Here is a 6,889-nt window from a genome sequence, read left to right as displayed (position 1 = left end):
TCGGAGGGCACAGGTGCTGGATCCCATCCCATTCCCCTCCAGGAGAACCTGAACCGGCACCCCGGGGCCTCCCGGGCCCAGCCCCGCAGCCTCCCCCACTGCCCCTCCATCACGCCAGCCCAGTGGCTGTCCCTGCTCCAGGCAAGACACCCCATCTCCCGTTTCCTCAGCCACGGGGTGCGGGGCGAGAGCCTGGGTTCAAGTGCACCACCTGCCCCTCACCAGCTGAGCACATCTTGACAAGTCCCCAACCAATGCTCAGTCGCTTCATCCATAAACTGGAAATAATGCAAATATTTACTTTCAGCACTTCTCAGGGAAAAGTGAGGCTGTGATTAAGAGGATGTTTTGTGAACTGTCAGGAACCATGTGAACACTTGTTGCTACTGTCATTCATACTTCTCCATGTGTACCCCGCCTGTGTACACCGTGCAGAAGGAGAAGGCCCCATATTGCACCAGAGCCTTCCAAACCAAGGCCCAGACCCTATTCAACGGGACCAAAAGCTACAGCGAAGCTGCCAGGCCGAACCAGGAACTAATCATAGAGAGGAGAGGGAAGGCACATCCGCTCTTCTGCCTCGGGCCCTTGGGACTCCCATTGCTTCTTGGGACCCCGTTCGGATCTGTGCAGCGGGAACAGAGGCACCAGGCTGGCCCTGGAGCAGTGCACCTCCTGTTGCCTTTGCTGCTCTGCAGTCTCCTTGGCTCCATCAGAACAGGGCATGTTCTGTTTTTCCAGAATGGTCCCAGCATTCAAGACAGGAGTTAATCACTTTTTTGGTGCAGAGACCCCTTTGGCAGAATAGGGAAACCAGTAAGCTCTTTCTCAGAGCCATGTTTTTAATATTCAAAATCCTGATTTTAAGCCCTAACCTAAGTTCTTCCCTACTGAGTACAACAGATGCGTGTTCAAATCCCAGCCATTGCCACTAACTAGCTGTACAGCCTTGGGCAGGTCACTAACATCTCTGAACCCACGCATCTTAGTTCTCATCTATTAAATGGGACACCTGCCTCACAGTTAGTGAGACGGTAGAGCTACGGCGTCTGGCACCTGGGAGGCCTGTAGCGCTCCTTGCCTTCCATTCAGGCTGAATCATTCCACTTACAAGGAGAAATGAGATGGAACTGCGTTCCCCTCCTTGCCTCAATCCCTCATGGAGAAAACGGCCCCAGATCTGAGCTGGATGAAACCCAGCCACAGCACGAGCAAAGGCTCCCTCCACGCAGAGAGGACATGGGCGTGGGGTGGGGACAGGGTGGTCAGTTGGTCAGGTGGCCTCAAAGTGAATGGAGAGGAATGGCGGGGCTGTGACTGTAAGGCCCAGAGGCCCAGGCCCAGCAAACATCATTAAGAGAAGGCTTAAGAGAGGGTCAGTCCACCGCAGCAGGTGAGCACTCTACAGCCAGGACCACCTCCTGCAAGGGTCAGGGTGGGACATTCACTGGTCCTTTCAGCCAGCACTGGCTGGGCACCAACACTGTGCCCGATACTAAGCTCGATTCTGTGCTCTATGTTTATATACACAGAATCACTTAGTCTTCTTCGAGGCTCTATGTAGTTGGTATCATTGGCTCTGCTTACAGATGATGACGTGGATGCTCAGGGAGGTAAAGTAGCCCCTGGGTTCACACAGCACGTGGTGGAGCAGTGACCTGAACCCACATCAGCCTGGCCCCTCGCCTGCCCCATCCTGCCTGGCATGAAGTCATTGTGTCTACTTTGTGTACTGGCCAGTCCGAAAATTCACACCTGACTGAGCCAGCAGTTCAGGGTGAAGACACTGTAGCAAACTGGCCTCCCAGGTCGGCTGATTCCACACGGGAGCGACTACAGATCTCTGGGGCTGCGGGAACTGAGGACACCTGTGAGCCCCCTGGGGAAGCTGAGGTCTGATTGTATGGTTCTCTGCTCCCAAAGGAGGTGAGGGTCTCCAGGATCTCCCCTTCTTCTTCTCCTCCTTCTCCTCCTTCTCCTCCTCCTCCTCCTCCTCCTCCTCCTCCTCCTTCTCCTCCTCCTCCTTCTTTTCTTCTTCTTCTTTTCAGTACTAGGGATGGAACCCAGGGGCATTCTACCCCCAAGCTACACCCCTGTCCTATTTTTTTTTATTCTTTATTTTGAAACAGGGTCTCACTGAGTTGCAAAGGGTCTCACTAAGTGGCTGAGGCTATCCGCAAACCGCGATCCTCCGGTCTCAGCCTCCCAAGTGCTGGGATTACAAGTGTGCGCCACCACGCCCGGCTTCCCAGGATCTCTTCTGAGTGGGGCTGCTTCACAATGGTCTCTACCTCCACCTACCACTCTGACCTCTGCTGACCCTGAGGGTTTGCTGGAGACTCTCACAGGCTTGGGAAAGCTTTGCATCAGCAGAGGCCCCAAGGTGGCTCATGACATGTCTTGCATCTGTGGCTGTAATGGCTCCAAAACTAGGAGGAAGGGATGGGGACAATGTGCATCAGGTCACGACCAGCACCTGAAACAAAAGCAAGCGGGCCTGGACGGAATTTTCAGGGAAGTAATATATAATATGCAACCAATCTGATTTTAGCCTGTGGGACACTCAAATTATGGAGCCTCAATTGAAGACTTCCTTGAAGGTAACTAGAAATATATGTCATCCCTGGGACAAATCCAAAGGAAAGGCCACAGTGTTTGGGGGCAGGTATGTCATGCGCTGAATACTAGGCACTTTTCTTCTTCAGTCTTATTCCTCACGGTGACTCTGCCGAAGAAGTGTTGCTATACCTAACTTAGAGCTGCAGATGCTGAGGCTCAGAGCTGTATAACTTGCCTGAGCTCACACGGGTAGGAAGTAATGGAGACGGGCAGCCAGTCCCATCTGTCTGACTTCACAGCTGCGACCTTAACATCTACACTGCAGTGTTTTATAGAGTGACTCTAGCCAGGCTTGGTGGCACACGCTTGTAATCCGAGTACTTGAGAGGCTGAGACAGGAAGATCGCGGGTTTGAGGACAGCCTCAGCAGGTAGCAAGACTGTCATCATCCCAGTGAGACCCTATTTCAAACTATAAATAAAAAATTGGGTTGGGGTATAGCCCGGAGGTAGAACATCCTTGGGTTCAATTCCCAGCACTACACCAAAAAAAAAAAAAAAAAAAAAAAATGAGTGAATCTGCCCCACACAGAATCTTCAGGGGAAAAAAAAAACACAGCAATTTATACGGCCCGAAGCTCATGGTCCATCGGAACAGCAAGGGGTCTGCTGATGTAGCTCAGCTCCTTTCTGTCCTCACTCTCGTCACGTGACTGGCTACTTGGTTAACGTGGCCCTCTCATAGGTACTCCATAAGGACGCTGTCCTAAGGGGCCACCCCTATATCATCCAAGTAACCAAATCCAAATTAATTTAATTGCAAAACCTGTGATAAGCTCAAATCAAACAGGAAGAACATTCTAGTCTGGAGCTGTATCCTGTGACCTTGCTATTAAATCAGCATTGCTGGAAGTTCACAAAATCCTCAACCCATAGTATAAGAAACTAAAGGTAGACATAAAGAACTTCTCAAGCAAGAGAGCTTTTACACCGTATGGCGAGAAAAGCAGAGAGAAGAGCTGCATTCTGGGAAAGACCTCTCCTTCCTACCTGGCCAATACAACAGGGTTCTACCAGAGCGACAGCTGAGAGCTGCCCCGCGCCCCTGGCCCCACAGCTTCACCACTGCCCTCCGCGACCCTCTTCCTCTGGCAGCTGTTCCCATCTTGATCCTGCCGTCAGGGCTGAGCAGCGGTGACAGGGTGTGGACCGGGTGGGAGGCGTGCCCGCCCCGGGGCTCCCTGGGAGAGGGAGGCCACCTGCATTCAGCCTGGGATTACAGTTCCTGGGGCCTCTGTCAGCCCAAACCTGGTACACGGTGTGGGAAACTGTCACCCAACCTTGACCTCCCCGCCAGGCCTGAGTCACTCTCAAAGAACCGCAGCCAACCCCGGGGATCAGAGGAAGAGGCCACCGGCGGGCCGGGGCGCCTCAGAACTGAGGTGGGCTCAGCGCCTGGCTCGCCTATTTCCCAGGGGCTCGGGCAGCCCCTCTGGCTCTCCTCTCCTATGCAGGTGCCAGCAAGGGGGCTAACAGTCTCCGCAGCAAAAACATTCCTGCAACAGAGTCACATGCCAACCTGAGTGAAACAGGAAAAGGAGAAAGCCTCTGAGCAGGGCCGAGGAGGGCACCATGGGCGCTCTAGCTGCGGGCCTTCCCGACCCTGAAGCAGCCCCCAGGTGCCCAGGCTTCAGGGATGCTGTGTGGGAACCCCCCACAAGTATTCACAAGTATTTCTTCTCCTCCTCCTCTTCTTGTGGCAGAAGGGATTGAGCCCAGAGGCATTCTACCTCTGAGCTACGCCCCCAGCCCTATTTTTTATTCTTTATTTTGAAACAGGGTCTCACTAAATTGCAGAAGGCCTCTCACTAAATAGCTGAGGCTGACCACGAACCTGGGATCCTACTGTCTCAGCCTCCCAAGTACTGGGATTACAAGCACGTACCACCACACCCAGCTTATTTTTTCTTTTAAAAAGGGATCTCCGTAAGTAGCTAAGGCTGTGCTAAGTGGCTGAGGCTGGCCTCAAATCTTTGGTCCTCCTGTCTCAGCCTCTCAAGTACTAGGATTACAGGTCTGGGCTATCATACCCAGCTCTTTTTTTTTTTTTTTTTTTTTTTGGTGGTACTGGGGTTCCTGGAAGCCCTTCTACCTCCGGGCTACACTCCCAGACCTATTTTTATATTTTTTATTTGGAAACAGGGTCTCCTAAGCCAGAGCTGCTGGCTTCGAACCTGCGTGATCCTCCTGTCTCCGCCTCCCAAGTACAAGGATTACAAGCGTGCACCACCACGCCCGGCACACCCAGCTCTTAACAAGAATTTTTTTGTTTTTATGTGTTGGTTTGTTGGTTTGTTTGTTTGTTTGCTTGTTTTGGTACTGGGAATTGATCCCAGGGATATTCTACCTCTGAGCTATACCTCCAGCCCTATTTTATTTTTTATTTTGAAACTGGATCTCACTAAGTGGCAGAGGCTGGCCTCAAAACCACAATTCTCCTGTGTCAGCCTCCTGAGTACTGGGATTACAGGCATGTGCCACCCCACACAGCTCTCATCAAGTATTTCTAGGTCAGAAGTATGCTACTGATCGTGGGGTCTCCTGGACTGAGATGTCATCGCTGAATTTGAGGCATAATTAAAACTGTCTCCATTGTTCCATTGCTAAGCCCTAAATTTAAGTTTGATGAAGCTATTTTTTTTTACTCTGCCATTAACTTGAGACTTTTAAACAAGTCCTTTCCCTCTCTCAGCCCCTTTCCTCACCTATAAAATGACAGGTTTGACCTACATTACATCCTAAACCCCTGCACTAGATTATGTCCAATGCTCCAGCACCCTCTACTTCCCCATTGCTTTTCCTATATGACTAGCATCAGCCCGTGGCTAAGAGCTTGGGGTCTGGAACCAGAGTGTTTGGATTCGAGCCCCAGCTCCATAGCTCACCAACTGTGTGACTCTAGACAAGGTACTTGGCCACTCGTGTCTTATTTTCTTCATCTGCCAAATGGTACTGAGAGCAGCGCTTACAGTGTAGGCTATTGGGAAGACTGAGTCCATTTGAGGCTTCCCAGCACACAGCGGCCACTCTGAAAACGTTGGCTGTTTTCTCCCAAAGGGTGCGCACAAGGAGTGTTCTCCACACCGGGCCTCGTCCTGTGAGCGTACCTTTCTCCCAGGCTGGGGAGCGCCCAGGTGAGGGCAAGTGGATTTTGCCGAGTGCCAAGCCCTGTGTTCCCAAGCTGCGCAGTAGGGTTGGGCTCAGAATCCCTCTGCTGGCATCCCCTGGCCCTGGTGGACACTTGCCCGGGCTTTTCCAGCTCCCCTGAGGCGTGCAGAGCGAGCAGGCTGAAGAGCTTGGGCTCTCTTTCCAGCAAGGGCAGGGCCTCCGTGGGCCCCATAGGGAGTGCCAGGACAGCCTCCGTGCAGGCAATGGAGGAGCAGGCGGCGGGGCTGGGGGCCCCGGAGGCCCGGGCTGAGCAGTCAGCTGGTTGATATTTCTTGGGTATAGCTGGAGGGGCGGGGTCTAGGCTCAGAGTAGAGGACCGTGGAGCTAAAGAAGAGTAAAAGAGATTCTGAGAGACACAAAGGAGGTAAGATCATAAGATTTGGTGAAGCCAGGTGTAGTGCTGCACTCCCGGTACTTGGGAAGCTGAGACAGGGAGATCAAGACCAGCTAAGTTGCCAAGTTCAAGACCAGCCTCAGCAACTTAGCAAGACTCAGCAACCTAGCAAGACCCTGGTTCAAAACAACAACAACAAAAACCATAAAGGGCTGGAGGTGACACTTGCAAGAAGAATCCCCGGTACCACAAAACACAAAAACCACACAACTTGGCAAGAGGTGGAAACATTAATGGAAAAAGGACCGAGAGTTTAAAATCACAGCCCTGGACACCAATGGCCTGCCCTTAACCAGCCGTGCAGCTGCAGGCAGAAGAGGTCATTCTGGAAGCCTCAACGGCCTCACCTATAAAAATGAGGTATCTCACGCTCACTACTGAATTCTGGAGTGAAGTAATGTATTTGTGAACCATAAAACCCAACTCAGTGAGGGTTTACATTGATGACTGGATGCGACGGCTGAGAGAAATCTGACTCCGAGAAGATGCACTGGGAATGCAGAAGTGGGGACAGTCCCTGTGAGGGGCCTCCTAAGCCAGATGCTTTGCACAAGTCTTCACCACCCTGAAATCTGGGGCTCAGAGAGGTTAAGTAACGTGCCCAAAGTCACACAGCTAGTAAGTGGCAGAACTGAGCTTTAAAGTCTGCCTCGTCCTGAAGTCCAGGATCTCTGAACAGAACAAGTTGTGCTGCCCACCCCGCAGAGCA

The sequence above is a fragment of the Muscardinus avellanarius genome (genome assembly GCF_963383645.1).
Source record: "Muscardinus avellanarius genome assembly, chromosome: 11".
In the NCBI taxonomy this organism is placed as follows: Eukaryota; Metazoa; Chordata; class Mammalia; order Rodentia; family Gliridae; genus Muscardinus; species Muscardinus avellanarius.
The sequence above is the reverse complement of the archived record's forward strand: the minus strand, read 5'-3'. Positions refer to the sequence as shown.